Source organism: Coptis chinensis, chromosome 1 (assembly GCF_015680905.1).
Source record: "Coptis chinensis isolate HL-2020 chromosome 1, ASM1568090v1, whole genome shotgun sequence".
NCBI lineage: Eukaryota > Viridiplantae > Streptophyta > Magnoliopsida > Ranunculales > Ranunculaceae > Coptis > Coptis chinensis.
The window spans coordinates 20,545,722-20,561,683 of NC_141456.1; positions in this window are offsets into that span (position 1 = coordinate 20,545,722).

Here is a 15,962-nt window from a genome sequence, read left to right on the forward strand (position 1 = left end):
CTTACACCTTCTCAAGTTACAGACCAACAACGAACAATGCTTACACTTTCTGTACATTGGCTACAAAAAGAAGTCTACTAGCCTTGCTCAAAATGCATTCAACAAATTACATTAAGAAGCAAAGAATGTCAACTAGTTAAACTCGAGACCCTCAAGAAATGACACAAAGAAAGAAATACTGCCTACTAGTCTTTCGTCGACACCATACTTAATTCATAGCGAACTAATGAACCAAACAGAGCATCGAGAAAAAAAAAACTTAATTCTTAACAAGTAAGATTATTTGATTTTCATTTTTTGATATTGAAGCAAAACCCACATAGATGAAAATAAGTTGAGGGGAAAACATGCATAAAAGCTTACCTATCAAACCAAATTCAATCAAAGAGAAGAAGAAGGGAAAGGGAAAGGGCAAGTGATAAGCACCCAAAACTGTAATATTAAACCCTGAGAGACATAGCATTTTGATCGATTATGTGTTTAATAATCATGTAATAATTATATTTTCGTACTTTTGCAGGTTTCCGCATTTAAAATAAATATAATGATAAAATATGCATGAAGTACGGGAATACTAGAATATTTGAAGTTTCCCCTCTCACCCCAGTGAAGCCCAATGAGCGACTAGAGCGAAGTTTCCAAAAGAACGAGAACCCGGTCGTAACGGATCCACATATAAAGAAGCAGCAAACTTCCGAAGCTCAAATCGGATAAATCGGGGTGCCGACGTTGGCTAGTGAACTGCCAGAGCGACCAGGGCGACAAACGCTACACAAAGACAGAAAGTTGTAAAAACGCTAAATTCGGCGCCGCCACTGGACATACTAAGTGGACCCACTCTGCGGGCCCAAAGGCATGACGAGTCAGCATAGGCAGGTGGCAAGTGATGGTCACAAATTTGTGCCACCTCGCAATGGGAAAGACACGTACCAATTCAATGTTTGAATTGAATTGGGCTAAAAGACAAAACCAAAACATAAAAGGACAAAACAAATTATAATAAGACAAAACTTTATAAATACGAAGTTTTGATCTTAACAATTTGAAAGAAACAAAACCTTTAAATGTTGGGACTTCACGTGAAGGGTCCCCAGCCTATATATATATTTGAGGGGGGTCTTCATTATTCGACCTTCAGCATTTTATGCTCTAGCTTCCGCTTAGCAGTAGTTAGTTTTAATTCAGCAGTTACATTCCGTCATTTACTTTCCAAAGCACTTAAATCATCGTGTAAGTCATTTTACCCTTAATAACAGTCATTTCTTTTCTAGTGTAATTCCTGTCCTGCATTTATTTACTTAATGTATACATCAAGTTTTATTATTCCTTCAATGACCATGAGCTAATCCCCCCCCTCAGGGGGAGGGTTATGCTGCTCGTGTGAGAATCCGGATTGACTCGTTAATATTCTAGAATCACTACTGAGGAATTAGGCATAGATTAGACATCCGGTCCCAAAATCGAGACTGTACAAATTTGGAGGCCGATGCTCGAAACGTCTTGGTAGCGACCAAAAATATCTCGTAGCGACTCATGGTGTCGTCGACGACTCTCCAATTTGTCCAGTTGATTTGGAATCGAGGCAGGAGCTGAAATGATATTCCAGAGATGAAATATTAGTTAAACTCCTTATGCTAGTGTAATGCAGCTCAGAGATGTGGGTATCGCGCTAGGATCAATACTTTCGGCGCCGTCGTCTCGAACACGAGGCCTAATTAGAGATGTAGTGATGTGGTAATATAAACTGTTAAAAAAATGATTCTTGCATGAGTATGATTAACTCTCTCCCTGTTTCTCTATTTTTGTTTACCTACATATAATCGCCGTAGTAATTTACATTATTTGCATTACCGTTAATTTAATTAAAACCAACTAAAAAACCTAAAATCCTACTCACCAAAAGTTATAATTCCAGTTGTGAACCTTTTCCGAGCCCTAAGGTTTGGACGATCCCTTACTCGACCTATCTTACCAAACCCACGTGAGTAAGGTAACTTGACTAAAACGTACGACTATATGGACGTTGGACTTTGGACTTTAGACTTGGGTCTTTGGACTTCGGACTTTGGACTGTGGACCTCGGACTTAAGAAAATAAGTAACTGAAAACAATAAACGTGTGTTAAGAGCGTTTTATCAGAAAGGGCAAGGGCTTACCTTTTCAGCAGCAAACTCCAATGGAAGCACAACAATAGCTAAGATCGAGAGAAGAAATTAGACTAGGAGATTCAGGTGATTTTTCTTAGAGTTCCAGTATAGAGAGATGCAGTTTTTCATTTGTGTTACACGAAAGGAGAGAAGAGAGATCGTGCAAGTGGATGCACGGGTTTTTGGGTTGCAAATGGGTGTTGTAGGAACTATTTATACACGGGAAGTGGAGAAATAACCCATTTTGTGTAACGGGTTCTAAGCAATGGTGGGCCAAACACCAGTAAATGGGAAGTTAGAGGGAACTGGGTGCAAATGCAACCTACTGTAGCGAATCGAACAGAGCAACAAACTCACTTACAAAACTGGGCGGAAGAGAAAACCTGAAACGACCTTTATTCCTTTGATTCTTTAATTTCTAGCGAGGGTAATATATTATTTAACAAACTACCAAAAAACTACATGTGCAAGGCTGTCACACCCTATTTTGAAGGGATTGGGGAAACGTGTGTGGTCCAAATTTTGCTTGGAGCTCTTGGAGCAAAAGACGCTGGGAGCAAAAAAACGCTCCTTTTCAGGTACTTCCAACAAATTGAACATGTACTACCTAGATAGAGTTATACTTCTCACATAGTCACATGTCTATTTTTGGGGAATTATAACATCCCTTTAATTTCTATAGTATTTTTTGTGTATTTGTTAAAGTTGGGTTCTTATATGGATGCTGATTATTATCTTCAAGATGTTTGTGTTTGGGTCTTGTCTCCTCCTCTTTTAACCCCTTGGTGTGTTGATACCTTGGGGAGTTCTTTCGTCAGTCTTCAGTCTTCCGCGCCTTTGTTGCACCTATGGTGAGGTGTGTTAATTTGGACATGCTAATCTGACATTATTTATGGTGCAAAGATTTAGTTTTTGTACTGTTTCGACCTTTGGGTCGGTTTCTGTGGAGGTGGACGATCCGGATTCAGGCATCCGAGAGACTAGAATGGTGGTGGTAGGGGTGTCACAATCAAGACGGATCATGAACTCAATGTGCACATTGGAGCATCTGTTGGGATACTTTACGTATTTGGTTGTTTATGTTAATGTGTATTTCTTGTGCTTCCTTGTACTATAATTGCTTAATATCAATTAATATAATTAATATAATCATATGTTTTTATCGAAAAAAAAATAGTATTTTTTGCATTGAAGAATTAATGAGTGACGCAATGCACTTTTTGAACTCTGTTTTGTCCTATGTGTGCACTATTTCCAATTGAAGAGTTTGAAGAATTATGGATGTCCATCAGCTTTATTTATGAACCCATATTATAATGTCAATTTTATTTATCCTTGCACAATGATTGTCTGATAAGAGCCCAAAACTGTAGTTTTAACCCCTTAACAATCGTACTTTTAGACCAATTATGTGAATAATAAGTAAGAGTTAATCCGACACGTGTTTTATGCATTTAGGGCTTCAAAGTCCATTTATGCGAGAAATGTGCCACTTTAGTGAGATAAATAAGCAAAAGTCGGTTGCTAAGGAGTTCTGTGATTAAAGGCCAATTTTCAAGAAGACAAAGCCTTTGTAAAGCCCGGTCAAAAGATGAAAAGTCAAAGTCAACGCGGGCAGAGACATCACTCAAAATCAGTAGAACTTCCGAAGGCCGTATCTTTGGACTCAGACCTCGGAATTGGACCTACCTTATGTCAAAACGACCGGCTCGGAAAGAGCTTTCCAATGGTTTAAGCCTTGAACCAATCAGAGGATAAGAAGTGGATGAAAATTCTGTTGAAGCCAACTGCAGCTGAATAGGCCTTTTTGGACTGAAAGAATTGGGTTTTGGGCCTGATTCTCTGGCCCAAAACATGGCTCCAAGCCCATGCACGATTTTTGGATCTGAAAACATATAAAAACAAAAGCTTAGCTCTTTGTTAATGGTAGATAGTTAATGGTAGCTAGTTAGACCTAAAACAATAGATAATTCTAGATCTAGTTTTCATTAATTAAATTAAGTTTAGTTTAAATTCAATTCTTGTTTTAGATTAAACTCTTAGAATCATTGTTCTTAATTAGTTTGATAAATAAAATAGCTATTTTCCAAATTCGATTTTGTCATTTCAAATTATAGATCTAGTTTTAATTCTTGTTGATTATCATTTCTGAGTTGTTAAATTAGATTGAAGTATTGTTAGTTAAATTAGTCAAGTTAGAATTTTGATATGATGTTTAGTTATAATAATATGGAAAATGATGGTTTGATGAATCAAGGCTAAACCTCAATTAGAGGGGTTGATGAAGCCTTGATGAAAGCTTAGTTGTATAAGTGTAGAATCGTTGTAGAGTCTATTCCATTCTAGAAGGTCGTGTTTCGCCATGAGAATGGGTAAACGACCTCACATGCTAGTTATAATTGGTAGAAATGCCATGTTAATTAGGGATTAGAGCGAGCAATCCATTCTGAAGAACGTAAGGATTGGATTACAACGAGTCTATGCTAGGTGATTAAGTTGGATTCGAGGTGGAATCAATTCCCCTCTAATTCTTTATCTAGATTCACATTCAGTATTCAGTATCATTTCGTTATTCGTAACTTGTTAATTCATTCACTTCGTAGTATAGAATTCCCCTCGTAAACCTCTCATTAGACTTAAGACCGATTAGTTAACTATGAAATCATTCCATGCTAGAAAACTAGGAGTGGAACGAATTTGTTACTCCACTCTATTTCGATAGAATTGAGAGTAGAAAAATTGATAAATATAGACTCGTAATAAGTTTTAGTTTACTTACGTTTTGAGTTTCATCGTTCATTTCGTAGGTAAACTATCTTTTTATGTTTTATCATTGTCCTAGTTTGTTTTTCCTAAAACTAGGAGGCTAAATCCTAATATAGGGCCTATTAATTAAAGTTTTTGAGAAAAGGTGCAAAGTTGTTCTAGTTGGTGGTATGTATGTCGCTATGCAGTTAAATCGCCACTCGGCCGAAGAGTGAGTAGTGAGTAGGTCTACTCTGTCGGGGATTAATCGGGCGATTTTTTAGAACACTATATTTCCTTAGAAATACTTGTTAATTAAATATATTTAACATTGAAATACCAACATAATGGAGCCAATTAAGAACCCAATCAATCAATAAACAATCAAAACACTCAATCAACTAAAATAAATATGATTAAAATGTAGAACTTTAAAAAATCGAGGGTTGATCGAATTGGTGAAATGTCGAGTTTGATGTTTAACAATAAAATAGTGAACATAACTAGTCGGCTAATCGGTTAATAATGGGCTAATTGGGACAAATTGGCCGAGTACTCGGGGAGTTTTTGAGCTTGATTGTGATCGGGGATTAAATTGTTACTCGGGTCAGCTAAGTAGTAAGTAGGGAGTACTCATTGATTACTCAGATAGTACTCAACGATTTAACTTGCCCAGCATGGATGTAAAGAAAATGAAAGCAATCTCTTGCTATAAATAGGAGGCTTTAGTAGCAAGAAACAACTTTTGCTCAATTAGCTAATTTTAATCTGGAGTAGAAAATTTCCATGTAAGGTTTTTAGTTTTGTAATTTGTTTTATGTTTAGTTGTTAATAAAATCTTTTCTATGTCTTTATATGTTTTCCAATAAAATCAATTTTTATGTCTACTAATCAAGAAATCTTTTCTATATGTTTTCTATGTTTTTATATTGTTACTACTTCATTTAACAACATTTAGATTTCATGATTAGGAAAGCAACTTTGAGTAACTTGCATATTAAGTCTCCTAGGAATGTGGTTTAAATAAAATTTGTAAAATCTTGCTCACATAAGTTCCTCATAGAGAAATTTCCGTTTGGTTTTCAACTTGAGTTCTAGCCTTTAGGTTTGAGATGAAACTCTTGCTCGAAGTAAATTGTAACGTGTACGTGAGCAAGGTATTTAAACGAGTGTACTCGAGTGTGTGTGAGAACCGGTTCTTTACACGTGCAAAAGTACGATTATCAGAAGTACTGATTCTACTAAATATATTGACGCCATGAAAGAAAGTTGAATCAATGGAACATAATGAAGTTAATGATATTGTTAGATTGCCTACATGATACGTACAAGTAAGTCGGCTATAAATGTGTCTTGAAGACATAGCATGACTATAAAGGCAATAGTAATAGGCATAATTAGATTCGATTGTTCCAAAGATTCCACCGTAAAGAAAGGTGTTGATTATGTAATGAGATACCATCTCTTGTATCCTACAAGGTATAGAATCATTGTGGCTTTTGTGACTCATTACGATTTGGAGCTTCACTAAATGAATGTCAAAATCATTTTTTTGTATGTAATTTCATAATGAAAAGAACACATAATTTGCAAACTTAAGAGTCATATTATGGACTTAAACGAGCTTCCCAATGATGATATTTTAAGTTGAACAATATCATTTGTCTCTTCAGTTTTAAGGAAAACACTATTGATTAGTGTATATACCTAAATGTCAGTGGGAGCATATTTTTTGATCCTGTATGTTACGGCATTTTGCTAGCTAGTAGTGATCTTGGTTTAATTGCATAAAAAATAGATTTTTTTTTCTTTTTTTCTATTAAAGAACTTTGAAATGAAAGATATTGATGGGGCAACATATGTGATTAAGATCGAAATTTTTCGAGATCAATGACAATGATTGTAAACGTTGTCTCATGAAATTAAACACATCTTAATAAAGTTCTAGAGATATTATATATATTAAGTTTTTTAGCTATTGATGTATTTTAAAGTAACATTTGTTTATTAGCTCACATTTATAATGATGAATCACTTAATCGTGATTGAATGTTCAAACTCAGATTTGTTGATTCCCTTTTATAGTAAATTGAGTTTTGTTACTATATTTATGAACTGGCAAGTTTGTGGAATAATGTGAAGCAAATTACCTTGCTACTTTCACTAATAAAGCTGAGTTCATGGTTTGCTTTGAGGCCACAATTTACGATGTATAATATGCATATTATCTTAGAATTTGGAGTTGTTAACTTTATATCCAAATTACTGAGAATTTATGTTGCACTTATTTCTCCAAGAATGATGAACTATTATTGAGGTGCTAAACTGGTGAATTTGGAGAGAACTTATGGAATGCAAAAACAATAAGTGTCTATGGATTATAATAGCGCCAACTTATAAACTAGCATGTCTTTAACCATTTGGTTACTATCAAAGACGATTATAGATTATGTCGACAATACAAGCCTTTGATACAACCACTGATGTTATGGTTATACATATACATTGATGATTTATACTTATTCTATTAGACACCTTAAGAGCTTAATTTTGTGTTTTTGCCAACTTTGTTTCATTAGTTGAACTTTGTACATATTATGAATGAAACGAGTTATTACTGTTGGACATTTTAGGCAATTATACATTGACCTAAACTTCTTACTTATGCATTATGTTAAACAAGTTACTGTTGATGTAGTACATGAAAGAAAATGTGTCACACACATGCATAAATGACACACGATTGCTGTGACTCGCATTAGTAAATTGTTTAATAATGACATTATGATAGCCAAATTAATGAGAAAATTGGATTGGATACATTTTCTAAAATCGTGTACGCATGTTAGTTATTTTAAGTTAAACTCATGATGAGTCGTTTTACAAAACTATTATAAAGTATATATTTTCGATAACACTTGTCATGTGGGCTAAGTGGGAGAATGTTGGATTTTATTGAACCCCTAAATATGTCCCACATAATGGACACATGTCATGTATAATTGATGATTTACAAAACATGAGCTTATATGATGAAGTATCCAAATCCATATGAATATTTTGGCAATTAGAAGTTGTTTCTAATTATAGTATAATTTTTATGAGAAATTAGAATCATTGTCCAATTAAGAAAACTGTCCTCCCCTCTTTTCTCTATATATACACATGTCTCATAGTTGTGTATTATGTCAAGAAATCACATTAAGGTTAGAAAAAATGCTTAGGGTGAGAAACAAGTTCTCCTTCGCCGTTCTACACGTTTCATTCATATAAAGCTGTGGATTAAGGTATGTCTATTTACTTGTAATCCTTGATTTATTATTGTTATGATATTGGTGAGTTAATGCGATTCAAGATCCTTGGTTTAAGTTTAAGAATATGTTTACATCTTGTTTCATTGGCAGAGCTAGGTGAGATCTTTACTCATTACGTCGATGCAATAAAGGAAGTTGATAGGGAACAGAGGGGTAGAGGGGTGCACGCCCTTGGTTTGTTCTCTCAGAGGGGACGCACGCCCTTAGGCCATTTTTAGTTCGATCTTTTATTTTCAATTAGTAGGGTTTTAATCGGTGGACTTTAGGGTCATTGTTTGTTTAAGTGTTTGGACGCCTATTTAAGGCGATGTTAGGATTTGTAAAAGACACTTATTATTTATTCAATTTATTTGATCGACTCTTGGTTAAAGATCAACTTTTATCGATTCTCGGTTAGAGATCGATTATTTTAGATTGTTTGAGAGCTAATGCTTTGCCATTCCTATATCAGTTGGTATCAGAATCAGCTACGGATTGGATATGCATGATAAAGAGTGCATGGTCAAACTTTCTAGGCAGGTAGCATCACTAACCTTCCAGGTCGCCGCCTTTACTCGGTAGCTTGACCATTCTTATGAGTGTCAAACACCAACAGTGCACGACGCGTTGAAGATAAAAAGTTCTAAAATTTCAAACTTTGTTGATGTAGTTGAAAAAACTCCAGTTTTTATTTTTGAAGTTGAGAAAAAATTGAGTTTTGTTAATTGCGATTTAACCCCTATGTTTGCTGAGGAGTGTGCTGACGAGGGGATGTATTATCGATTGGGATTTACCACTAGTTTATGACGTTTATCTTGACGATGAAGAATTATCTGTTTTGTGTTTTGTGGATCCGAGTTTGTCTAACTTAGAGGAAAGATATGGTTATATTGGTTTGGTGCATTTGTTTGAAAGTTTCGTAGATCCGTTCCTTGACGTCTTTGCAGATTTATTAATGGCGAGGAATCCTTGCTTTCTTTTCAGAAGATATTTGTATGTGCACGTTGTGACAACGAGTTCTTTTCGTCAAGCTATACAAGTTAGTCAATATCGTGGCAAAGTTCGAGGACGATCGGCTTCCGTATGTTTTGCTGTTCATCTTCTATCTTTGCGCCAGTAACATTCGAGGACGAATGTCCTCCCAGATGGGGAGAATGATAGGGAATAGAGGGGTAGATAGGTGCACACCCTTGGTTTGTTCTCTTAGAGGGGGCGCACTCCCTTGGGCCATTTTTAGTTCGATCTTTTATTTTTAATTCGTAGGGTTTTAATCAGTGGACTTTAGAGGTCTTTTAAGTCATTGCTTATTTAAGTGTTTGGATGCTTATTTAAGACGATGTTAGGTTTTGTAAAAGACACTTCTTGTTTATTCAATTTATTTGATCGACTCTTGGTTAAAGATCGACTTTTATCGATTCTCGGTTAGAGATCAATTATTTTAGATTGTTTGAGAGCTAACGCTTCGCCACTCCTACGTCAGAAGTCCTGGTACGCAGAAGCATGGACCAAAATATCGCCGATATATATCGGTATTTTGGTACACCGACATCGATATTTCCGACATATATCCACCAAATATAGAACTCTTTTTTTTCCGATATATATCGGAATTTCCGATATGAAACTTTATATCGCTGATATAATCGATATTTCCAATATAATCGATATATATCGGTTGATTTTTTGACTATTTTAAAATATAAATCCGATATTTCCAATATATTTCCGATATTATATTTCCGATATTTTAAATAATTTGGACTGGTTAGCAAAAAAATTGATATATCCGAAATATCCGATATATATCGGTTTTTGGGTACACCGATATATTCATCGATATCGATATTTTGGGCCTTGCGCAGAAGTCACTGGAAAGCAGCAAACTCAGCTTCTACGATATTACTGTCTACATTGCTGACATACTTCAAATCTGTACAACATGATATTAACATGTTGCTCTTTTTGTTCTTAAATACATTAGTACACAAACACTTTTGTTGGTTGTATACTTGTACGTTTCTCGATATGCCTACGAAAAATATTCAGTTAGTAAAAATCAAAATTTTACATATATGTGTTTAGTAGTGAGAATAGCGTTGCTTTTCTTTAGAAACCATAGTTTTCTATGTGGAGTAAACCTTAATCCCCTGCTACAAACTTCGACAGTTCTACCGCAACATACCAGAACCATAATTTCTCTCTTTAAAGGAAGAATTACTTGATGCGGGGAAATCTTGTGACCGATCTTTAGAATTGGTTTCTCCACATTTCAGTAACCCGACCTCTACTATTGATCAGTGACTTTCCTGTGAGTGACGATCTTTATTAAGTGCACTATAAGTTTGTATGTATGGTGCCTATTAGACATTTTCATATCATGTATGATTAATAAGTTAATAACATGTAAAGTCTATAAATTTTGGCTTTTTATATTATACAAAAACTGCGATATAACATTTTTATTGCAATAAGTTTATAAATGCTTTAGGGGGTGTTTGGATCCTATTTATTTATTGTCAAAAAGTGTTTATTAGTGAAAAAACATTTTTTGAAAAAATAAATGTGTTTGGTTTCTATTTAAAAAAAAAATAGTTTTTCATTCAAAAAACACTTTTTGGTCCCAAAACTTGTTTTATGATAATTAGGTAAAACTTGTTTTTAAGTTAAAAACTATTTTTCTTTGTAGGAAACACTTTTGGAGCTAAAGGCAAATGAACTCCCGGATGTTTTAGACTTTTAGTGATTTTGATATGCCAAAATATATCGAGAAACATAGTGTGAAATCTGATTTGATAAAATAGCTTTTAAGAAAAGTCACAACCAAACATGTTTATTGAAAACATTTTTAGAATAAATACTTTTTCATAAAAGTGTTTTTTAAGAAAAAATACTTTTTTGAAAAAATGAGAACCAAACACCCACTTAGGTTTACAAAGTGGTGAGTTGTCTCAATTATTTACGAAATAAAGGTGAAGGAGAGAACCGGATAGCATTTAGCAAAGAGACCTAAAGCCATATAAATCCACCAGTTGGTTAGATCTTTCCATCCCAAAGATCCTCTTTAGATTTGAAAGGCCCATCAAATATTTTGATTCTTTGATTCTTCCTCAGTCAATGCGGGCCCAGTCAAATATTTCCATAGATTCTTCATATAGTAGAAGAGCATATTACGTTCATTATGTTGATTCAACCATGAGAACAAAATTCTTAATCTATATTATAAGACTATAAGATATTTGCTATGTTGGATTAGTGTATAGAACTGTGTGTGTTAGTGAATTTGGGAGAGGTCTTACTGGAGAGTCGTCTGAGGAGTGGGGAGGATTCGATCGTGGTGACTATCATTGAGCCATGGTCTGGAGGTAATGAAAAGCTCGTCTCTGGATTTGAGGAGGCCAAGGCGAAGTGCTTCAGCTATATATAGCATCTCCTAGAGGTTGCTCTGTCCTGTATAACGATGTTGTACCAAAGTGTCTATAACCAAGCTTAATCGATTGCAGTGAGTATCGCTGACTTCACTACTTCATATTCTGCGTTAAGAAATATGTTGGTATGGGGCATGCGCCTATCAGTTGTTCCTTGTATATAGGCGGGCGCCTATTTGTGTGTTAAGAAGAATGTTTGTATATAGGCCTGCGCCTATCTATTGTGTCTTATATATATGCGCACACCTATTGGTGTGAAAGTCCGAACCTAGTCTAGTTTTCCTATTTTCATGTATTAGGGCTAAGTATATATATGAACTACTAGGTAGAGTATATGAATCCTCTCTAACTTTTATTTTCTAGCCTCCATTTTTCTCTATCTTGGTTCCCTTATTACAATAATGTCACAACTCTTCTAGTATCATTACTAACATGGTATCAGAGCATCAGGTTCATTCAAATTTGAGTTTAATGCGGTTGTCTAAAAAAAAAATCAGTTTAGGTTGATCCCCCACAAACCCTAGCTGTCATTCTTCTGGTCACCTCTTTCTCTCTCACTATCAAGTTATTTTTCTTTATTTTTTGCCACTAAAAAAGATAGTATTACCAAGTACTTTATTCGTTCAATCCTTTGATCTATATTTCGGTATCTTGTTTTCTCTTGATATTCTCGCGCTTATTCTGTTGTGAGAAATAATAGTGGTTATACAAAGTGGAGCCTTTGCTGCATTGTAAAGACAAAGTTTCATCTGACTTGGTTTAATTATTGAACTTTGATTTTTTGGTTTTCACAAAAAATACAAAAAGTTAAAAGTTCATCTCTACTACTTATAAGGGGCGTGGGCGAGCTAGCTGATGGAGCTGTACATCGGTTCTAACCATTGCTAATTTCCTGACACGTGTACATCGGTTCTAACCATTGTGTTTTTATATATATATATATATATTTTTTGTGTTTTGTTCTGTTTTCTATTTCTTTTAATTAATATAATATCAAATAGGGATCAAAGAAGAGAGAGACCGTAAGAGAGAGAGAAAGACAGTACCTATGTGGGAACCACGTGCTCAAGGCTATATTTATAAAGAGCACAAACCTGTGCACAAGCCATAGTTAGCAATTCGTTGAATTATTCGTTTAATTCAAAAAATGTTTAAAAAGGTCGTATTTTTTTTCAATGATACGGAATAATTCATTAATTCGGCAAGAAATCATTAATTCGCGAATTATTCGTATTTTCACTGTAAGTTTGCTGAGTATGTTGTCAAATTTTCTCGTTTTTATTTTTTTATTTTTATTTTTAGCTTCATATTATACTCAAGTTAATTACGAACCCAAACATTTTTCATTTCCATTTTTTTTAATCCGAATTGAAAAAATGAATTCTTATCGAAGCTCCAATTTTATTCAAATATTTTCCGTATAGAATTTTTGCCGCATTACGAATGGCTAACTATGGCACAAGCAATGAAGCACTAAGCATTTTCTTGTTTCAGCAACCACTTATTTTGGCCATATTTGGTTTTGCAACCTGACCCTCTCTTATCAGTTCTCACTCACTCCTTTTTGGACCCGCATATTGTTCTCTGTTATGATTTAATTCTTGCTGACACAAAGTGAACGTGGGGTCTGTTAAATGTGCTGAAACAAAACAGTCCAATACTGTTTTATTCATCCTTTTCTGCGTGGCAGTAATTCAACTTCTCTTTCTCTTATATTTGGTTGATTTGTCCACTTGTGTGGTATGCAAGTATGGAAGACTTTGATTTACTGTTTGATGTTGATATTGTTATGGATGTTTGAGTTACTAGCTTCTGCAGTTGGTATTGGTGAACAAAGTATTTGTTAAAATGCCCATATTGGTGAACAAAATATTTGTCCTTTGTGTCTGCATCCAAGTGTTTTTTAAAATGTTCAATTATGATTTGTCGTAGTTTTTCACTTACTCTGAGTATCACTCATTTTTCGGAGTTTGCTGATTCTTATAAGTTATGAGAATATGGCTATTGGGAAATGCAATATTGTTATTTGAAGTGGGTATTGGTTGGTTGTATAATTTGTTAGAAAAATGAATTTGCACAAATCCATTAAAATATGAATGAGTAGCTTGTCTCCCAAGTTATCCCACTTGAGATGAAATAGGTTTTTCTTGAAACAGTACGTAAAGTGAGAAAAACCTTTTCGAAAGGATGCACTGGTTCAAAACAGTGCATTATGCCAAAAAGGTGCGACCTTTCGAAATGTGCACTGGTTCGAAATAGTGCATCATGCCGAAAAGGTGTGACATTTCAAAATAGGCACTGGTTCGAAACAATGCTTTATGCCGAAATTGTGTGTCTTTTCGAAACATGTGACTTTTCAAAGAGTTGCTTACTTTTTCCCAAGAGTCACTGTGTTGTTTCGAAGAGGCACCACTCACCTATAAATAGTGGATGAATTTGGAGAGAAAGACACACCAGATCACACAGAGTTCTGATCTTTCTCTTCTCCCACTGTTCTTAGTCAAATACTATGTTGTGTTCGCTGATTCTATAGAATTGAAGTGCTAGCTTTCTATAGAAGGAAATCCGTTCTATCTTGGGAGACAGTTTCCTATCAACCTTCAAGTACCGTGAGGGGGAAAATTTGTCTTAAGGACATGGTGAATCTTTACTAGGCTCAGATTTAATCATTGGTAAATTAAGTTCATTAGTTGAACTAAAATGTTTGTTCATGATATATTTGTTATATCAATTTGATTTTCTTGTTTACTTAACAATAAATATATTTTTGGAATAAATTTCCTACAAACTTAAGACAGATTTCTTTTTTATTGCCTTGGGAATTAATTTGGTTGAATTAATTTAGGCTATACTTATTGTTAACTTTGAATGCACTAACAACTCTAAAGTGGATTTTGTTCACGTCGGGATGATAAGCGGTAGTAAAAAGATTGTTATGGCGGCAGAATATTGTCTCACCGTAGATACTGGATTTGACGCATGATTAAGTAACACATGGAAAGGTATTGGTCCCAAAAATCAAGTATGGTTTTATTAAATTGGGACCTTGTTCAAATATTAACTTCTCTGGAATGATGATGTCATCATATCAAACTTTGTGAGTGGAAGATAAGTTGGTGCTTGACGCCACTTCTGTGGTATCAGTTTGGTCAATATAATGGAAGTTTAGACATAAATGTGTGAACCGGGTATCAGTTTGGTCAATATAATGGAAGTTTAGACATAAATGTGTGAAGCGGGTTTATTGGTAAAAAGAGACATGAACTTGGGTTATTAGATTCAGAGTCTAATGTCATAACCACTAGACCATGGGACCACACATGTTGGCAAGTACAATTAAGTACAATTTAAGTGAAAAGCAACAACACTTGGAAGAGGTACCACACCTGTTGGCAATAAACTGTTTAAACTTTTACGGGGTAACTGTTGTGAATAAGACGGTTCACAGTACAAATTCAGAGAGTCTAATGTCCTAACCGCTATACTTACTCAATAAATGACATGTGTCATAACCAAAAGTCAGAAAGTACGAAATGCATATGTTAAATTGACGATTTCAAATACTAAAAGGTTTTGTACCTATTAGAGAATTATTTTCTCCTGACTTTCAAACCAAATAGTTTCTAAAGGTACGAACCAATATTCAAAGGGTTTTTCCTGTTCCTAGAAATCTTATGCTTAGTAACTTTTGCATATTGAGAATGGTAATTTGGTTCTGTCTCTTACGGAAAAGGTACTTTCGACGCCCATTCTTTCTCAAACAGTAGCAAGTTCACATATTATTTTGTGAGTGAATTTTTTATTCCAGAATTTGTTTCTGTTTTAAAGAATAACAAGGTGTGTTTCTATTTCAGAATAGAAATGACAACACCACCAAGTTCTCCTATTCATGATGTTCCTATTTCATTTTCTAGACCTACTAGTTCGTTGAATGATATGAACATTTTGGTCCCCGATGATGACCTTAGGTTCATAGAGGTGGAACTCAACAACTACGGGTGTCTACTAGCAATGGTGGATACTGGTTCAACTCATACGTTAATCTCTAAGTATGTATCCGAGGTTATTGGATTGAAACTCACAGAATGTAAAGGCTCTATGAGAGGCTTGAACCAAGAAGCCGAACCGGTGAAAGGACTCGCTTTGGAAGTTGACATTAAGATGAACAACTGGCGAGGAAAGGTGGACCTGATGGTAGCTCGCTTAGACCATTTTCAAGTCATTCTTGGAATGGACTTCTTGAAAGCAAACAAAGTGGTGGTAATGCCACACTTGGGGGGGATTATGATCCAAGATTCTTAGAATCCTTACTTCATTCCAAATGTTAGGAATGGCGGGTGCTAAAAGGGTTC